The sequence below is a fragment of the Ischnura elegans genome, chromosome 10 (genome assembly GCF_921293095.1).
Source record: "Ischnura elegans chromosome 10, ioIscEleg1.1, whole genome shotgun sequence".
NCBI lineage: Eukaryota > Metazoa > Arthropoda > Insecta > Odonata > Coenagrionidae > Ischnura > Ischnura elegans.
The window spans coordinates 105,718,287-105,740,212 of NC_060255.1; the positions used below are offsets into that span (position 1 = coordinate 105,718,287).

At 38.0% G+C, this 21,926-nt stretch overlaps 1 protein-coding gene across 1 annotated transcript in view; it reads right to left on the bottom strand.

Annotated features, from left to right (window-relative positions):
- LOC124166779 (sex peptide receptor) overlaps positions 1-21,926 on the bottom strand; it is a 749,439-nt gene that overhangs the window by 618,190 nt on the left and 109,323 nt on the right. The window contains exon 2 of the mRNA XM_046544458.1: positions 4,411-4,461. The gene's annotated coding sequence lies outside the window, so the exon portion shown is untranslated. The remainder of the gene's footprint in view (positions 1-4,410; positions 4,462-21,926) is intronic.

Below are 21,926 nucleotides of genomic sequence, written 5' to 3' on the forward strand. Positions count from 1 at the left end.
CAAATTCCGTGAGGTACCGTCACGCAAAAAGGCCGCAAAATCAGTCGCTAAAGCTCCCACAGTCATTTCAACTAACAATAAATACACTGTCCTTGCAGAATTAGCAAATGAAACTCCAGAGAATTCATCTACAGAAGTTTCCAATCCTGTAAATTCAAATCCAACTACTGAATTACCGAAAAAGGTTAAAATACCGCCAATTTACGTAGCCGATACCTCACAATGGTCAAATTTCTATCCAAAAATTCTGCACTCTTGCTCATCCCCCCCTGTCTCTCATGCAACCAGCATAACGTCTGCAATAATCAAGTGTCATTCCGTAACTGATTTCACTACAGTCAAATCTATATTAAATGAACTCAATGTCGCGTACAGAACTTATCAACTCTCACAAAACCGCCGTAGAGAATTTGCGTTACGTGGGATATTGCCCACAATCACTGATGAAGAAATTCTTTCACAGTTAAAAGCCAAAGGCTTTCCAGTTCTCTCCGTCAAACGTATCATGTCAACTCGTCCCTCTAAAACCCAGAAAGATAATGGTATCAATTCAGTAAAATCTTACCCTACTGGTGTCTGCCATGTAACCACCGATCCTTCTATTGACCTTCAGTCATTTTTTAATGTTCACTATGTTGCCGGTCTAAAAATTTCAATCACAGATTATAAAAAACCAGCTATTCCCGTCCAATGCTACCGCTGCCAAGGCATTTGCCATACAAAAAATCACTGCAACCTTCCTCCTAAGTGTGTCCGCTGTGGCGAAGACCACTTTTTCTCAGTTTGCAAAAAATCAGATCAAGTTCCGGCTAAATGTGCCCTATGCGGGGGCGATCATCCAGCTAACTATCGCGGATGCATTAAACATAAAGAGGCCAAAGCCGCCATGGTTGCTAGACGTAATGCCGCTCGGGCACCTCCCCCTCCCAATAGATCTTACGCCGCCGCTACAAACTCCCTAAACCAATCAGAATTTCCATCATTAACTGATGCTCCTCAATCACCAAATGAAAATAGTGAATTATCCAGCTGGTTCTCCAACATCTCATCACAACTCGCTTCCCTGAGCACAGTCATTGAAAAAAAAAGCTTTCTCCTAAACCAACTTCTTGCACTCCAAGGCCCGTAATAGTGTAGATGTCCAGGCTGATGGCATTCTTAACACAATTTCTACAGACAAAATAATACACAATACACTGCCTTTCATTCTCTTCTATGAGTCTTTCGTATGTCTTTCTTTATCAACTATGCATTCTGATATTTTTTACGCAAGTACTAACATTGATCCCTACTTTTTGGGAGCACTAATCAAGCCCAATAGAAAAAAAATATAATAATAAATTATAAAATATCAATAATAAAAAAAATATATAAATATTAAGAAAAGGGCCTTCAAAAAAATATAAAAAATTAAAACAAAGAAAAAGAAAAAAAGATTCACTAATCACTCATTAGTGCTCAAGCTCTTTATTGTCATTATCTGTTTTTCTGCTTCTCATAAACAACATTTACACTGACAACGATACACATGCGCCATTTTTTTTCCACTATTGTCAACTGGCTGGTTGTGGTGAGGTTGACTCACCGGTACAGCTCCTGCAGACGCGCCTTCGGCGCGGCCACTTGGTGCTGTCTTGGCTCAACATTAACCCCTGATGACGATGACGGACTTAGTCATGGAAACGTTGGGAACTACAACCCGATACGACACCCGGTGGGAAACCCGAGAAATATTCCTGCAGAGCATACGCCCTTGAAAAACTCAGATTCTACACAGTTAAAGAGAAGAATTTTAGGTAAACGAGGGAGAGGAAGGAAAAGAATATGATTTTTAGGTAGAACGAAAGGGAGAAGGCCTCAACAATACCTACTCCATTGTAGTGTAATTTAAAAATCGAAACAAAACCGTTTTTTAAAATACCTCAACAAGCTATTACGTTTATTCAGTTGGGAAACGAAAAATAAAAGCAAAATATGGCAGCGCACAATATTAAACATGGTTTTTAACAGTTGCATTACAAGCCGTTAATATCCCCGGACGCTAATTTGCTGGTCACTCCGTTGCAAGATGCCTTGTTGCGGTTTTTTAGAGCATATTTTAAGCATTGAATTTCAATCCACGCAGTCAAAAGATTCGCCTTCGTCCAAATAAAGATTATTTATTTGGAATTGCAGTCTTCTATACAAAACAAATTATTATTATTCAGAATTTTTACTAAGTATGCGCGAAAGCCAAATAGTTTCACATATAAATTCAGGCAAAGACATAATGGAACGCTCACTGTGGCTGTTTTTTTCCAATATCTCATTTACCAATGATTGTTTCCGAAGGCTTGACCATAATTGACTCTTTGGAAACTGTGGGTTTCTTCACAAAACGGATTGCTCAAGCTTAAAAACATATATTTTCTCCTAAATTAAGGCAATGATGTCACACTCTGGTTTATGTGTTGGCTGCTTCCCATATATCACTGGCCTAAGATTTGGATGTTGCTTAATTTCATTACCATATTGCGGGAGACCTTTTTCAGAAGACATCCGCTTTCTTGGCATAAAAGGAAACTTGCTATGATAACGCCAGGTTTTCTCTGGGGAATTAATTCAGCGGTTTTGTTGAGCTCAACCTTATCGAAAAAAATCCAACTTTTCCCTCCGTTGTTTTATGGCTTTAAAGTCGGGCGTAAAGAGGGAGCTAGTGTGTTAGAGAAGAATCTTTGGACCGGGATACCATGAAGAGTAAAGCAGAAAAAAAGATGGAGAGAGTTTTCGCCAAGTATTCCCGAACGGGGCTGGAGGTTTCGACCGTTGCCTGGAGAGAGAGGGGGGGGAGAGGTTAATGAAATTTGTTTTCGGGCCCCCCCTCATTGTTTCAACAAGTTGGATTAGGGGAAGGGGGATGTTGGCGATGGAGAAAAAATGGGTGGGTTGAGGGAGGATAGGAAACCGCAGCCCTGAAAAGTTTTCATTGTTCTCCTGCCCGAAATAATTAGGTTACTTGGCAATTGATTCCCCCGATGAAAAAGAGACGACGAAGGGGTTGGGATTTCTATGTGAAATTATCGTCGAGACGTGGCACCTTTAATTAGAGCCTTCCCTGGTGGAGTAAGGAGGGAATTGGCCAAGACGCAGGAGAGGATGGTACGATCGGATTATTTCCCCAGCCGCGTCTTACACATTAACGCCCCCAATTCATCATTTTCCACTGATTATTCGCGAGGTTTCAGCGGATTAAGGAATTTCATGTACCACAATTTTGTAAATTTAAAATCCCTTATCTCCAAAGTAGCCTTAAGAGCGTTCTGAGGTTAGATATTATGTATACATGAGCTTTAAAAGTCATTTTAATTTTTTTCGCAATGAATAAGCTCTCAATAACAGCCATGAAAATGTTTTTTATGCCAAACAATCAGTTATTAACTGTGGATGTCATTAATATCAAAAATAACATTTCTGGTTCTGCGGAGAGGGCATGATTACTTATAGAAAATAAAATTTCTATAAAAGAAAAAAAAAGAAAATTAATATTTTAAGAACTCAAAAAAGGTTTCTAAACGAATGTAGTGTCGCCACTCATTCTTTTGACAACAATGTTACTATCTCAATTGTTGCATGTTTTTACGTCGGACACGCAATTGAAGATCAAAAGTATTTTCATTGTCTGGGTTATTGTCAACCTCATGGAAGTTATTGAAGCTGCCAAATAGAGAATATTTACATAGCTGTAATTAGTTCACTGCTGTACAAAGCATGGCATTTAAAGAGGTATTTTCTCCGTAATATTGTTATTTGATTGATAAATAAACAAATGGCTTTGTTAGCATGTTATCTTCCTTCATGTACGTGGAACTTGCTCACCCATAGTGCAGCGGCGTATGAATTAATAGCTGTTTGGTGAGTGAGTTTACAGAATTTTTCCCGTATTTATAGGATGGCTAACATTTAATTTCTTTGATTTTAAACGTATAATTGTATATTACATTATATGACGACGTAAAATTACTCAAATATTTTTCTTGATAGCTGTTCATAGACTAAGTTATCTGGCTGGAGGGACAAATATTTGCCGCAATTCTTTATCCTGATTTTCGTCAGTGCAACTGACGTTGAACGGAGGATGAGTATAAAAAAGCATGAGAGGTAAAACACAAAGACATAATCATACGAAATTGAGAAATATGATGTCGGCGTTCGATTGATAATCTTTTGAAAGAAATGTGAAGGCAACTTTGAAGTGAATAAAGTTGTTTGAAAGATACTAGCGAAACTATACAGTGAAATATGGAACATCATTTTTATAGATGCAAATATTTTATTAGTTTTGTTGTGATTTAAAGAGGAATTGTTCCTTCTAGTTTTGATTGATTACTTAAAGTGGCTTCGGAAATGGCTTAAAGTGGCTTAATGGCTTACCTTTGTATATTACACCTGCGCCGGAAGTCTTTACTGCGCACCTTTTGGTTCCTGTAAAGAGAATTCAAGAAATTAAATATCGATCATTTAGTTTTAACTTAATGTTTAATCTCCAATTTGAGAACAAATATTTTGCCTCTGTTTAAAAAACTTCAATTCCACTAATTCATGTTTACTAACTAAGGTAGAGGAATTCTGTCGGGTTCAAAGAACTTGTAATTGAAGACCATACACATACTGTTGCGGAGATGACTGTTCCTTCTTGGTGCATATAGTATTTTTTTTATAATTTCCAAAATAGGTTAATTGAGAAAGCTTTGTGAAATTCAGTCGTATTTTGGACTTATACAAATGAATGAAATAGACTTGTTGAGTTAAATCTATGTAAATTATGTTTTTTTCCGGATGCAACTTCTACGATGCACTGCCTTATTGGAACGCTCGCTTATTGGAACGCTTATTGCACTTAGCAAGTAGTCGTTTGAGCTCATGCAGCAATGTTTGACGTTTATAACACCCTGAATCACTGGCAAAAATGAGTTTGAGAAAGCATTTGTTGAAACGATGTAAACATCATGTGTGGGACAGGGAAAATGACATTTTACGAGAGATCTATATTTGTTTTTACTCTAAGCATTTTAAACTTTAAAAAAATCTTGCTCTCCAATCAGAGGTAATCTATTAGATATATATTTTTATTATTTCCTTTGCTTGCTTAATATTCCGGGCGACGCAGTAAATGGTTGCAATCTAATCACTCAAAGTTCATTTACATAATCTCTTTATTAATGCAGACTTTTTTGTGTCTAATTTCATGACCACCTGTTTTCCCACGATTTTATGTCGCTTTTGAGCGAGTGTCAAACGATTTTTTCATCCTCATGTATTTGTGCTGTGCAAACTATGCATGCAAATTGAGATCGCATTAATAAAATATATAATTCTATTAATGGTGAAAAGTTATTATTTACAGAATCCAAATATATTTAGAGATGATATAATATGCAGACAGGCATCATTCAATTATTATGCTCTATGTGCTAGCACGGATTACTCGTTGCATGTTTGAAGGCAAATGTAAACCCGTTTTGAATCGTATGGTAATCAGTAATGCTAGTTTAATCCTTTCGTTTTTAGTCTTTTAAAGCTTAATAAACACAAATTCGGAATTTTTTAGGTTTAAATGTTTCAAATATATTGCTGTAAGGATTTGATATTATACTTTACAAAATGAAATTAAAATGCACATATTCTAATTGCTTGTTTGTTTGAAAATTTAGAGATATCCTTTAAGAGTAAGAGAAGCTAAAATTTACAGTCATAGAAAACTCCAAATTATAATTATCCTCGTTATATATTATTATATTGTTGCCCACCCGTTCCCCTTTATCTTATAAAACGAGCTAGTATTACGTTGAATTTTTACCTCTAGAGTGTTATAATCACTTGCAACTCACTCATATCATCAATTTCAATGGTTAAATAACATCGTCAAGTGTTTTAAGTCATTTATTTCCACTGCTAGTGACGTGTAAGTATGTCATCAAACGCATTAAGGTGTAGTCGAATTACCAGCATAAATCTATTATTTGAATCCAAAATGAACAAGGCAGCATAATTGGAGGAATTCTTGACCTAAACTATTGTATCAGGTTATTCTTATTGGGGTTATATTTGTTATATGCATTCTCATGAGTCATTCTCTATTCATTACCTGAGCCCTATAATACTGTTAGCACTGAGAGGGCCAAATTTTTCCAATTATTTTATAACTACTGATACTATACCGATAAAAAAATAATTTTTCATAAATAAACGTAGAAGTTTTTATGATTGATGTTATATCTAGATGGCTGTGTCATTTCGACCCGCAATTGATCCTCTCATTACCTCTCATTGAGACTCAGTTTTCCCTCAATATCTGTCTATACACCAGGGACATTTATTAATGGATCAATAACATGCCAAAATTTGTAAAGAAAAATATTTAAGAGACCTTTTTATTCCATTCCTACGTTATAATCCAATTATGAATTTGGATTTTATTACTTTACCGGTCATCCGACTCGCAATAATTACCTTTATCTTTACTAATGACCTTTGGTCCAACTAACAATTGTATTTGTTTCAGGAATTTCATAGATATCACGTTACTTATCCACAATCATGGCCTGCTTAACTCCCGCCTAACTTAACGAATCGTACTCATTGAAGAGAGGAATGTACATGATGATAGCAAACAACCTATGGGTCAAAATTACCAATGGCTGTCCTTCTTGGTAGAGACAAACTCCCATCCTGTAAATAGGCAAAATGGTGGCTCAAGTAAAGATAAAGCCATTATTGTTGAACCCATAATACGGTTAAGCTTATATCGTATGTACCGTGTCACCAAACCTCTCTCTAAATAAACGTAATAGGTTGCACTAGTATTTACAGTTTCGTAACCTGCACTAATGAATACATTCTGAAAGTCATTGATGTCAAATCACCAAGTAGTGTCATGAATATGGCGCTGTGGAGGTCACCTGTGGAAAAATGTGTTTGCTAATAAATATAAGGATTTATTCGCTCAAAATCCCTGTATTCAAATTTTTTATTTTTAAACTCAATCGATGTCGTCATATCATGGGCTAGCGTTTCTTTAAAAACATACGTGAACTTAATTTGTTTCTATACACTCAGTCGGCAACTTACAATGTGAATTTTACCGAGGTTCGCACCACAGGAGAGAAGTATATGTCACATTTAAGGGAGTACTTTCAAAATTTTTAAACAATGGCAAAAATATTTTAGTCGTTCAAACTCAAAATTCTTACCCCGTTATACCTCGTATATGTCGTTGTTGTTTTGCATTAACAGTTAAAAGTCATATTTGATATCTTGAGCTGAAAAGAACGGTCGCCATCTTACAATTCATATTGGCTTAGAGTAAGGATAAACTTTCGATTAAGGATTAATGTAGTGGGCGTCGCTACCTTGGTCCCATCAGATCTCATGCGTCTCAATGAAACGTGGTATGCGTCACGTGACTTGCATACGATTAGCGAATGGTCCACTTTGCATTTGAGTGCAAATAAGAATCGCTCAAGGTGATATTCAATGGGCTCCTAAGCTCAAAAAAGTTTGTAATACTGCATTCCATTTTGTTATATGTGCCCAATTCGTCCTTCCGGTGTGGCATTTTTTAGTGCATCCCCCCAGAAATTCCCCGAGTTCCCTCTGTCTGGGGCTTACGTTCACAACCTGGAAGATTTAAAGACGTAACGCCACACCGGGCTCATTGATGTTTAAATGTCCAAAGTCACTTGATATTATGATTAGTTCTCGTGTATACCGAAAAGGGGCTTTAGCTATCCCCCCTGCAACAGTGTTTACTCTTAGATTAAACCTTGCTAGAAAACGTTGCTAGCTGCTTCAAGGTTTGTTTATATTCGCGCTGTGTAAATTAATTAAAGTATTCAGTGGCATAAGCAGTGACCATTACGCTTTGGAATCGGGTGAAACTACACTATGGAAAATGCTGAGAGCCTGAGATGCGTATTTGAGGCGACTAAGTACGAATTAAAGGAAAACTGCCGAGTCATTGTGAAACATTGCAATGGAAAGGTTTCGTTTGTGATTTTATTTCCCATACTTCCGATAGCAAACTTGTACTTACATTGCCAAAATATGATGTGTTATTCTCTCTCGGCGAATCGTTTGCATTAGGTCCTCTCGGGAATCTCAGCGGCTGAACTCGTTGTGTACTTGCGACGTTTTAACGAACGACTACATCGACGACGACAATTTAAACATTTTAACGACGACATCATCACCAGGGTGAATGATTAATTTTGGATTTCAGAATGTTGTTTACACTTATTTTTGCTAACCTCTTTCCATTCAATGGGCCATATTAATGTTTCCAATGCATGGAGTTTACACGTGTGGTGTTTATATTTATATAGAACTTGGAAATCGTTTAAAAAAATACATATCTGCTGTTAATAATCCAATATCCTAATCTGCCAACGGCAAAAATATAATGTATGTTACAAACAATATTTAAACAGATATTCAAAGATTGTTATTGCTATCTCTATCCATGTCAATCATTATTAAAATCCTCTTTTGATACCTAATTATTACTTTCGACTGTCTAACTAAAGTCAATTCCACTGCTATGTCATATCTCAATATACTTTCAACCATTTCAATTTACAGATTTGATTACTTGGGGAATGTATGTCTCTAAATTAAGTCACATTAAATTCGCATGTTTGCTTCGTTACCCGAGCAACCTCCACGGCGGATGAACCGAAGGTCCAGAGAGAAGTAATGATGAAAAAAAGAAAGAAGAGTAGTGGGGTGAATGCATAATGAATTCGTGGGCGGAATGCACTCTGGCTGAATTGGCGTCGGGAAAAAGTGCCCGAGGTTGGAGTGAGTTGGGTCTCGCGTGATCCCAGCGCACTTAAAATACGCCCGGGGGGTAAAAACTCGCGGTGGATTAGGAATAATTCCTAATCACATCACTCCTCACTCGACCAATCTTTTTGCCAGACCATCACTTGTTTCCATCATGTCTCGATCTAAAATTGAGTGGAGTTGCTACTACTCCTCGGGATAATGATGTGGTGATTTATCCTTACCCTCCACATCATAGTGCCGCAGCCATTGAAGTGAGTGCTACCATGTCTGTGGTGAAAGGTTTTTATTGCTGAATTGACCAATAATATGCTCTCCACCTTCACTGGTACAAAGAAGAGCTGCTGCCTTCTACCCCGGATGATGAGAGGATAATTGTTTGTAGCCCTCAGTCGTCAAGTCACGGCATCTTCACAGGTTTTCGTAGATCTTAGATGGCCTACCTTACCCAAGGATAGAGCAGAAGGGCAGCGCAGCGTTCTGAGCCCTCTCAGAACGCTGTCGTATTTAGACGAAGACATCCTTTTTACGAGTAAACTCGCTAATTTCACAGATAGAATTTGTGTCGAGAGGTCGTACCTCCATCCGCTAACGAGTGGATGCCTAGTTGGCTTTAAGATAAAAATGGCGTTATTATTATTAAAGTATTCCACCGATTAAGGTAGGAGTACTTGAGAAGAAGTCTGGGATCCTCCCTCCCAATCAACCAATTCACAATAAAAATGGCGTAGGTGTGAAAAAATTAGCTTGTAGGAGAATTTAGTTCAGGGCTGCGTCAAACAAATCTTATAATCGTTGATCATTGGGATGCTGAAGACGATGACTTATTTAAAACGCACGCCATAGTTCTTAAGTTTTCAGGGTGGATGAAGTACCATAGCAGGTGGTAGAGTAGTAGATAGAGCGTACCAATGAGAGTATAATGACTTTCACCTGCCTCTCAAATTATATCGGAGAATTTTGACGAATTCGGGTGATTGCTAAAATTGGTGAACTTTCTCCACGAAGGAAAAATTTGCCTCTAGATTGTGACATTTGATGGAAAAGTAATTTAACTTTGCAAAACTAAGAGGTATTTTGTAGAGTTCAACAATTTTTCTGTGATAATAGAGTTTCACAAAGTATCAGCCGTTACAATAACATTTTGTGACGTATTTGTAATGGATACCTTCATCACAAAGAAGGCACTTTTTCTAGCAACGTGAAAAAATTAGACTTTTAAAACTCGGCTTCAGGGTGCCATTAAGTTGCCTTGAAACGCTGAGTAAACATTCGGAGCGTAGTTAAATATATATTTCGCACTCACTCGATGATTTACCTCGTTGACGGAAACGGAAAATTTAATAACCCTATCGGATAGAGGGAATGAAAAGATGATGGAAAGGCTCTTTAGGAAGACAGACCAAGGGACAATTACACAGGATAAAAGAGCCTCACGGAGGTATAAAAGAACTGGCATGGGAGATAAAGAGGGAGAAACGGAACCTAAACCGATCTTACGACTGCAATATTGTGCATGTATCAGCTAGAGCTCTCAATATCAAAAGGATAAAAAATTATCAAATATTTCAGATGGATGCAATATGAAATCGCTAAGAGGGCTGCATAATACGCAATGCAATTAGGCCAGAGGCTGTGAATTAAAGGCGTGAGAGCAAACCTTTATAACCACACATTTTCTAATCAGGTAGTCCGCTTTGTAATCAGGGAGTCCGCTTATATATTGGGTATAGGAATTAGGTTTTCCTCCATAAAATAAAGAATTTTAAAATTGCTAGGTGGAACTCACATCTTGAATCACTCCAATGCTCACCTACTTTTCTGTTATTTTGGTAAACGGCTCGCGCCCTAGCACCCACCTGCCATACGCCAACTGAAGCGGGTATTAAGTAGATTTATAGCTTAAACCCTAGGCTAGCCTGTGCCATAGACTGGTGTTTGTATGGATGATGATGGAGCTTGACTAGGATCGTGACTATGTCGTGTTAAGTGCACACATTTGGGGCCCGAGGGCCAAATCCTCTCCTGGGCTTCTTTTCTTCCGACAAATGTGGTATGTGGATGCTGTCAGCGTGACAAGAAGTATTGGCGTTGAGATAGGAATGCCCATTACCCTTCGGCACCCATATTCTTTCCTCTGACATCATACTCATCGTGGAGGAAACTGCCTCAATTTCTCTTCCTCTAAATCCCCCAAATGCAGGTGAGACGTGATTTCAGCACCCGCGGGCGTTAGGTAAAGATTTCAAATCGATCAAAATGGGCATTTCATTCCTTCTTCATACATATGTACATGCTTCATACACATGCACCGTTTCCTTCTGACGTAGGCACATCTTTTCTTTCAGCCTAAAATCCCCATAATCTTTTCTCCACACCTTTATCTCCCTCGATATATGGGTGCCACGTGAGCGCGGATTCATGGGGTTACGAAAAAAGAAATCCAAGAGTTCTGCGGAAGGGTTTATGGGAGAAAAGATGCGATATCGTTTTTTTCCTCTTTTGCTTTTCACCAGGGTGAGCGGTAGTTTCACCACCCTCCGCCAGTCTGCGCACCACGCGAAACTAGGGCGGACAGGCGGAGCGGGGGGGGGGGGGGGGAGGAGGAATGTGTGGGAAGGATTTCCACTAGATATGGAAATATTTCCTCGCTATGAAGGAGGTCAACAAGGGGTCGAAAAAGTAGGGAGAGGTGTCCTCCAGAGTGACAGGACATAACTGAGCTGAATATAAAGGTGGCTGTTGGGTTGGGTTGGACTAAAGGTAAGAGGAGAAGGAGTGAGATCCGTGGGTTGGCTCGCGGAACGGTTTTGCTATTTTTTATGTTAAATCTGATTGCGGCGTAAAAATCACGCAAGTAAAAATCACGCGGGATCTAATAAAATACTCACCAAGTGAGAAATTCACCCCTAAGGTTGGCCAGGATAGGTGATGCTAGAGCTCATCACGTACTAAGCCACAACCGTGTATTTAAATATTCTCCTATTAGAGACCCATTGCAGTTTAGTCCAACCAACATGGGTGTCCATTTCTCCCCTTTCTATACATTCGACGTGATTTTAATAATACTTTTTAAAAATAATTCATCAACAAAAATCACAATAAAGTATATACTGGCCGTAAGTCTTTTAAAAAATTCCTATTATTATAAAAAATATGTCATCACTTTGATGATTTTCTTAGTTATATAGTTTTACTTTTGTACTCAATTCTTAATAAAATGTGCATACCTTGTGAAGTTTCATAATTAATATGCATAGTATCATGACGCAGTTTCGCGTTCCGTTCGCCACGGGTAGAAATCCTCCGATCCCATTGAAATATGGCGTTAAAATGTTTAGAATAGAATAGAATAGAATTTTATTGTTCGAGGACTAGTGTCCTATGGAACAGGGTTACAATTTAACCGTTTTTAGTTTTGGTGCTGCAAATTGACAACATACCAATTATTTGAATTTCATATATGCGCATTACATGCCAATAGAAACATTCGTAGATATTCATAAAGGAGTATATATACATACATATACATACTTATATATGCACACTTTCTTATTATTGTTCTTTGGACAAGAAACCAAATTATTTTTCATTCGGGTGCACAAAAGGTAACACACATACAAGAGTAAAAATGTGAACCCATGTAAACATTAACAAAAAATAAATTATACAAATCTTCAGAAAATGAATAGTTACAAATATACCAACATAATATATATACACTTATTATTATGCATTGGACAATGAACCAGATCGTTTTTCATTTAGGTTTGCACGGAAAGTTTGATATAAGTGAGCTGTCATAAGCCTTTTAAACTGGTAAATGTTATTAAACTTAACAATGTAATCAGGGATATCATTCCATATTCTCATTGATGTATTTAGAGGGGATTGCAGGAACGAGTTTGTTCTGCATTTTGGTATTTTAAAACGTCTCCGCGCCCTAACAACCCTGTCACAATTGCTAATGTTGACCATTATTCTTTCATATAAATAATAAGGAGTTTTGCTTGACAATAAATTAAACATAAAAATAGAATAATGTAACTTTTTTTGTTCTTCAAGTTTTAGCCACTCGATCTTTAAGCAATAAGGAGTAATGTGTTCATGTAATGCCACATTAAATATAAATCTTACACCAGCGTTTAACAATATTTGCATTTTATTAGACAATTCATTAGTTAGATCAGACATTACCAGCGAGTAATACTGAATATGAGGAAGGTACAACGATTGAATCAGCTTTTTGCGCAACTCAATGCTTAAAATGCTTAAGCTGTGCCAACCTTTAATAACACTTATTTGAAATATGTGCTACTTGTTCCTCCCAAGTGAGTACATTGTTAAGAGTAACTCCTAAGTTTTTTTACAGACTGAGAGTATTGAATTTCAAAGCCGTCAACACAAACTTTAGGTAATGCATCAAAATTAAGTTTATTAATAAATTAATTATAATCCAATATAATCCCTTTCGCGCCAATTATAATCCCTTTCGTTTTTAGAGGATTAATTTTCAACAAATTTTCACGGGACCAATTACAAATACGGCTGATATCGTCATTTACTTTTTCAATGCCTTTAAGCAGGTGAATTGGATGGCAGCGGAGATATATTTGTAAATCATCCGCATATAATTGATACATAGAATGAATTAAGGAACAAGGCAAATCCTTAATAAAAATCGTGAAAAGTAGGGGGCCAAGGATTGACCATTATTGGCTGATAGGAGAATTAAGTGGAGAACTGCGTGTATCCAATCTTAAGGTTGTTGACCAGTGATGATTACGGAGATTATTTGTGAAGTTAAAGATAGCCTTGGGTATTTCTGGCTAAAAATATCGGGGATTGAGCAGTTTCGCTTACTTCCCCGTGATCTGAGAAATGTGATGGAATCTTCAAGATGAGGGTGCATAATTTATCATCTGGTTCAATTTATTCTGAGGCTCACGGCGGGAAACTCCCACATTTGATATTGCAAGCTCCTCTTAGCCAAATTGCATTCTATCTCACCCCCATACCTCTCCTTCTAGAACTAATTTCCTAATTGAAGGTTGCGTGTGAAAGAGATTTCGCCTCTCATTGCGTGTCCGCTAATGAATGCATCATCTGGCGAGTATGGTCTTTTCTTGGAAGTGAAAAGCAGCACAAAGGGCCATGTTTATTAGAGATTTTGAAATGCTTGGATGTAAATTATTTTTTTTAGGTTAACGTATCATCTTGGGCATGCTCATTCGAAAGGATTTGGGTCTTTTGTCAAGATATGCTCTACATTGCCAGCAGTCTTTGTCCAAAAATGCGAAATGGCAGGCCCACACTTTATATCCGTTTTCACCAAAAGTATGATGAGTAAAACTATTGATAAAATATCCTTCGATTAGATTTGCTGCTCCAAGGAAGCGAGCAATTAGTTTCTGTAATCCCTTCATCATCTTAGTGTTCGTAGGGTTATCTCATACTCTGCCTATAAAGGCTGGTTATTTATGGGACATAATTCAAATAAATAATTTATTTGAATATATTTAAATAATTTATTTGAGTCCATTTATACGATACCTCATAGTAATAGAGAAAATGATGGCCTTAAGACTGCACCTACTAAAATCACGTAGATACAAATGTCTGCAAAAGGTTTGTCTCGACCTTTTTCGGTGATGAAGTTGATGAGACTAAAATGGATATTTATAAATTATTTTATCGTTAATCGGCTATTCCTCAACATTGAGAATATGAGTCTGAAGAAGAAAAATATTAATGACTGTAAAAGTTATGTAAAAAAGGAGGGTAATATGGGAAATCAGGGAGTTGAAGATATAGAGTAGAGATTGAAAGAGAGAGTAGATTTTATTATCCACGCGATCGCATTTACTCAGATTCGTTTATTTTCCGTGGAAAACGAGATTTTGGTTTCCAACGCATAACTCCTTTCATATCTCTTTTGGGAGTAAGTGCTTTCAGTGTGCGACGTCGTAATCATTGGCATTTCACGTAGAGTAAGCTGAAAATTGCGCTAGACGTACTGGTATTCATGTGATGACAACGATCTATTATGGACTAATTTTATGCTCTAAGTGCATGTGAATTGACTATTGTCGGATTAAGCTCAATTGAAATACTTTATAATTACTGCGATCGGTATTATTTTTGGTTCTCTTAAAAAACTAAGAGCTGTCTGATTAGACGCCCCAGAGCTGATAAATAGAATTTTTAAATAATTTATTCCTTAATTATTATTTTTATAGCAAAAATTTCTCAAGCCCATGGGGCGATAGGTAGAGTTGTTGCCCTCATTATATTTACATTTAGAATAGGAGACGAGATGTTCAGGCGAATAGGTGAATATACATAATATACTATTTCAAATTTTAGCTCCATCGATCCCTTGTTACCAAAAGATTTTAAGTAATATAGCATTGTGAAATACGACTAGATACCAATGTTGCGCAGTATTTATTATAGTGAAATTTCAATTTGAGAGCAAACGACCGTAAGTAGTGCATCTTTTTGGTAGGATTTGATGGCGAATTATTTTCATCGGTTTTTCGCCCTGAATAAAAGATGGGGCTCTGTGAATTGAATAATGAATGCTCTCTTGCCCACATATTGACTCGCTATTGTATTATTCCTAGACGTTTCTCGGGAGCCATGCATGAGGCGAGCATTACACACTGTGGGTGGCACTGGATTTATGACTCCATTTAATTCTATAAAAAGAATTGAAAAATACTAATTTACGGCTCCGCGTAGTTCTTCTCTTATTCAATGGATAAACCTACCCGTTGGTTAGGTAAGGTGAGGGTTGAGCTCACCCCGGACTAAGCCACCCACTTCTGAAATTCTCACTTACAAAGTGGGAAGCAGTTCCTTTGGCTGGTGTCCTAACACCCCCTGCCACACGCGGCTTGCGAGGTAGTATGTAGATGTAGGTTACCTGTGGTGCTCTGATATCTTTTTAAGATATGTTGTATTTGAAGTATCTTCTTGAAACTCGACTGGACAGTATTCGTCATCGATTTCAAAATAAGAGTATTTACATTTTTCTTTTCTAGAATATATTTGTTAGTTATTAGATTAAATAGCTGTTAGATGAATTACTCTCTGGGTAAATAAATTAAAATTTAGTTTTAGCATTGTCAAAATCAATCACACCATCATATCAGCGAATTGGAAAGGCAGTTTGATACGCATGACTGCTTCAAAGGTATTCCCTCATCCGGTTTATTATTCTTAAATTCTCTTTATGCCAACTGGTTTGAACACATGAGGGTTATGAGGAAGGTGACGAAACTTAATATTTATGCCAGTCATTGATGACCAAAAGGCAGAGGCTGCGCGCATTAATACGTATAAAAACGAGTATTCATAATCTTTTGTTTTAGTCTACTACGTTCACAATGAAAAGAAGGAAGACACTAAGTAAGAATTTTTCCCTACGTCAGCGGATAAGATTCCCAAGCTGTCTGAAATATCGCAGACCTGGGTGTTCGCTATATTGTCGTCCATGAAAACAATCCTTGAATGTGCATTCTCGTATTGAATACTTTCATAGGTATCCAGCGATACAGCCCGTGTAATAATCTGCTTGGGTGCAGCTCCGCACTCGTCTGTTTTTCTTGGAAGACCATGAGAGGTGGTTTATGTGGAGGCCGGGCCACGGCCGGAATTCCATTCCAAGAAGTTGAGACGTGAGTGCAGTTGGTTGAGCTACGGATCTGTACAACCTTGGCTTTTGAACTTGTTAGCAATTTCTGCGTTTTGACACACATAGTCTGGAACGTAGGCTGAGGAACTTGCTTGCATAGTCAGAGGAACACATGTTTAGCCAAGTAGGTGGAGCTTTGGCTAAAGGACCAAGGTTCAAAGGGTTCTGAGCAGACACTTTGGTGGAGACCTATGGGGCTTCCACATTTCCACCTTTCTTTCCTATGAGGCAATTTCCCGAGGTGCACTTCTGAGCAGCCCAAGGTCACACCTGACCTCTGACACTCTACTCTTCCATAGCGTTACCATTCTCAACGTCTGATTCCGAATAACGTTGAAGAAACAAAACATTTGATTAAGATTCAATCTTTTACCGCTTCATGAAAAGAAAATTCAATTTCCAAAGCAACGCATGAAGCAGGTGACTTTGTGCGTAGTCACGCGCATGAGTGCAAAGTCATATGCACCAAGGGTTAAATTCTCGATAAAACACATTTTGCTTCGTCGGGATGCGAACCCTAGGGATCCCTCGATTGCCATGGGAGGAATACAACCAGTCACAAACAACACCTAGCCATCATCTTCCGAGGAGAATCTAAGACTGGCCCAACGAGCAAGTGTTGTCCACGTTGAACCACAGGGAACAGAGGTCGTGCTTAGTAGCAAGCCACTGTCGGAGATAAAAACCCTACTTTTTTCGATATTCCGTGATGGACGTTTTCAAAAAGCAGTGCATAACACGACAAAACAAATGTAATGAAACTATTCTGAGATTCACCGCGGAAAAGATGGCTTGGTTGTGGCAGCATGCCTTATCGGCTATTGGTGAATCCAGGTTCAAATCCCAGCTACACCTAATGATTTTTTTCATGGCGAATTCCGTCGTTGGTGTAGAATTACACTTTGCACGTTCCTCGCTGAAAAACCATTACTGACCAATTAATCGATTCGTACGCCATTGTTAAGGTATTGAAGGCCTTGATAATGACTTAAATGCTTGGTCGGTGTTAAAAATATTCAATGTGGAACTTATGTACGAAGTGAATTACCTTTTAATATTCCACTGTAGCCACAAACAGTAAACAGTCTTACCGATCTTTTGAGAAACCTTCCATGTAAGGACATAAATAACTACAACAGTGTGAAACACGAAAGAAATGGTATTATTACGCAAACATTTCAGTCAAAAAGAAGTATATAATTACGTAACATCACTCCCTGAAACGGAATCAGTGTGAAACAAACTTGTGTTTGATGTCGACGCGTTTTTGGCAAGTGTTTTCCACTGTTGGTGTGGCCCCTCCTCCTGCTGTAGCCTTTCATTTTATCGAGTGAGGATGAGCAGGAAGTTCGTGACTTATCCGGGAGAGGGCTGAGTTTAGGAGACAGCCAGAGTATTTAAGCCTTGGAGAGCCGATGCCAGTAACCAAACTGGGAATGGAACTGATGCATACAATAGTCCTGTATAGCATTTGCTTCCTCCTCTCCTCCCTCGCGCACATAATGTTTTGTAAAGATTCCTGGAGGGAATCCTCTTATGGTCCTCCTCTAATAATAATCCTCTAATGGTCTGAGTCTTCTAATGGTCAAGAAAACCATGAGGAATCCCCTGGTTTTCTGAAGGGAGCCTCCTCTAATAAAACATGAAGAAAATAGATTTGTTACTTTCACACTAGACGTAAATTTGAAGGATAAGAATGCATATAAGCATTGCCTTAAACGCAGTCGCTCTAGAAGGAAACTGTTTTGGATTCAAAGCATGCGCTGATTGATAAGTGTCCCAATTCATGTTTCGCTGCTGATGCGATCCGCCCCTCATCCAGCCTCGCCTCTGTTGAGTGAGGGTGAGCGAGGAAGCTTATTCGCGAGAGGGCAGACACTGAGAGTCGCAAAGTTTGTGATTTCGAGCCATTCCTCCCGATGCGTCGTGGGCTTCACTGTGAGCGGTCAAAGACCCGCGCGTCCTAAAGTAAGTACTTGCTGCTTTGTCACCCCTCTCTCGGCCTCCATAAATCTCCCCCAACGTCGCCATCCCATCGTTCTTCCAGCCAACCACGGAGGCGACCGAAGAAGTTTAGGACAGTTGTAGGGATTAAGAGTACACCGCTGAAGCGATCTATTTCGCAACGTATCATTTGTTTTAAATTCAACACTCTTAGTCAGTCCCGCTATTAATCCAATCCCCGAAAGTCCAGCTTCGCTGCAGGTCGCCATTGTTACTGCCGTTATTTTGATATAATGAAATATTTTGTGGCTTATAAAATATCTTTTGCGTTCTCTTAGATGTAATAAAGTTGCTGTAGAGAAAGAGATTCAGCTATTGTGTATTGAAACGTAAAATATAAACTCATATCCCATTTGACCTCTGGCAGTCATAGCTCTCATTTCACATATCAAGAGATTAAATAGAAAACGGATAGGCACATCTACTGACTCACCTTATTTGGTATACTGTTTAAAAAGAGATATAACTTGAAATGTTTGATAAATAACAAAATGTTAAAAGGCACAACTGAAGATATACTAAGATAATTTGAGTGGAGGAAAAAGGTCTTCAGAAGCAATCGTGTGCCAAAGTGATACCCGCGAGATTTTAATGTTAGGTACATAGATATGTGACTCGTAATTCGTGAGGTGGAGTTGTATATGTGTCAGGTGGCGTATGTAGGTCCATAAACAGTTAAATTTCACGTAACTATATCTTTCTCCGATGGATTATATTCCAAATGTGAATGCGTAAACTTTTACTTGGATCAAAATGACTAATGCGAAGTCAAGCTAGTGTTGAAAGCAGTAGAGCTGAAAGCTTTTATCATTCACATGAGTAGATGTGCATTTGCCGAAATTTTTGTGTATCCCTTATTTCAAAAATTTTCTTTGTATTTTTTCAGTTCAAAAATGTCTGTACTTGAGATACGGGCCAGTATTGTAAAGGTTCTACTATATGTATATACTCTTAAAATGTCAAAATAAAATGACTAATTTTGACTCAAGGAGTAAGTCGAGAAAAAGACAATATGCAATATTTCGGCTTCTTTGCTCCGTCGTTTAAAGTTAAATATGCTAGCGATTGAAAACATCGAAAAAATTGAGTTCCGCATGTTTTTTGACGTAAGTCTTGCTTTCAAGGACTATTAAGTTTATGATGGAAATAGAGTATGCTTTCAAAGAGTGAGGAGAGTTAATTGCTTATATTTTTGCCTTGTTCTAAGCCTTTTTGGTCGACCGTTAAGTCATTTTATTGTATCTAATATGGTTAAAAGGCAAATAATTTCATTTTTTCAATTCACAAAAAATCCATATCACTATTTCTATGCTATACCTATGTTTACCTTTTTTCGCTAGTTTTGGTAAAATGAACTTTATACCAGCGTTTTTGGCACCAGGCAATTTTCATTTTAGTTTTAATCAACATGCTCCTATAATCAGACCAGTTTTTCGTAGAGACCGTTGTGCGAAATTTATATTTTTAAATACATTCAATTTAGATAAAAAATATCTAAAAAATTGGTGATAACACTGGAACATTGCATTTTTACCTTTGCTTAAGGACTGCCAAAGGATTATCCAATTTAATGATTGGCATAAATAAGGTCAATTTAAGAATAGTTAAGGATACTTTTTAATTTATTTATTTCAAGCGAATATAGAACTAGATACTTAGTCCATCCTTACAATTTACTTGTGTGGCAATCATAAGCGGATTTTGGGGGGGACAAGGGGTCACGTGCCCCTCCCCCTCAGACACTTAAAAAATACACAATTTTTTATACGGTTATCATTACGCTCGTTCCGTTTTGTGTATTACGGAGCCACAATCATTAACTTTCATATTAATAACTTCCATGTTAAAATTAAGAGAATATTTCGTGCAGTAAATGATTTATCTTGGTTTTAATCTCTAATATGAGAAGATCGTTTGCCCGTTAGACCCTTTTGTTCCCTACCAGAAAAAAATCTTGGATCCGGCCCTGGTGAAAATCATACTCATTTATGCCCTGGGGGGTGGTAAATCCATTCTAGGCGGGATTCGAACGCGGGTCCACCACCCTGGCGCCAACTGCCTCGCAAAAACATAAATTAATAGACAAGAAATCTATGTTACATTATACCGACAGGAAGTTTTTCTGATATACCTGAGCGAGTGAAATGAAGACTCTTTCAGTTTGATTCGGAAGTCTTTAGTAAAATTTATTGCCGAGAAAATTGTACAAAATGACCAATATAAATTACCCATTACGGAATAGCACTGTACAGTGTACAGTAAACTCAGCAGAAGATATAAATGCACTTTTTATCAGAGTGTCAACACGTTCCTGAGCAAAATGGCAAAGGCTCAAATGTATAAACTATCACAATCCGTCTTTATTAAAATTGTTCGATATAAATGATGTCATAGGAGGATGCAGGGGGAATTTTCAAATGACGCAGACACGTTGGGCGAAGGGCGACGGGCGCAGAAATAAATGAATAAAGAAAAAAAAGGAGGGTTTGCCGCGGAGAGGGAGCGGGACACCGCTGAGTGAGTGAGTGGGTGTGAGATTTCAAAGGGATGCTCAACGCGGTCGCCTTTCACTCTCCCCCTCGCCAATCGCCGCCCCTCAAAGGCCCTCTCTCTCTCTATCCGTCCGTCCTTGTTCAGCACACACCGTCACTCGATCGGGGCGATAATATCCCGCTCACGCCCTCCCATTAAACCCGCGCCACGCTTTGTTTTTATTATTATTTCCACCGAATTTCCTTTGCCCCTGAAGGAGAGGACAATTTTTGAAAATTTTTCATTCTCAAATGAATAATTTTAGTGTACGTTCCGCATAAGAATGAAATCTTCTTTGGCTTATAAAAATATTTAGTGTTTGTTAAGGAGTAATCACGTTGATGTAGAGAAAGAGGCTTAGGTGTCGAGCATGTGTAGTTACGAAATAAGGAACAGAAAAGCACATCTACCAAAGAAACTTATTCACTACAGTGTCCAAAAAGATATACAGATTCCAATTTTGAATAACTAACAAAATAATAAATGGCACAATTGAAAATATGGTAGGGATGAACGGATCCAGGATTTTTTTCGGATCCAGATTCGGATCGGATCCTTGATTTTCGGAGCCGGATCTTTCGGATCGATTATTTTCGGATCCTAATGCATTTTCAAATTCCTGACGCTGAGATTCCCCCGATGATTGCACAATCTCTTGGAAAGAGTCGCACTATGTGCCAGTCGTATTTTGCCTTTTTTATTTTCCATTCTATTTGAAATTCTCCTATGTAACCTCTGCGAGAGCTTTCAAACAAAACGGTTCATGAGTGGGACAAGAATTGCCTGCGACGGCGCATTCGAAGAGAGAATCGGAACTCTTTCCACCCTTGTGGGGCGTTGCATTCACTGAAGTTATTATTTAAAATTTCGG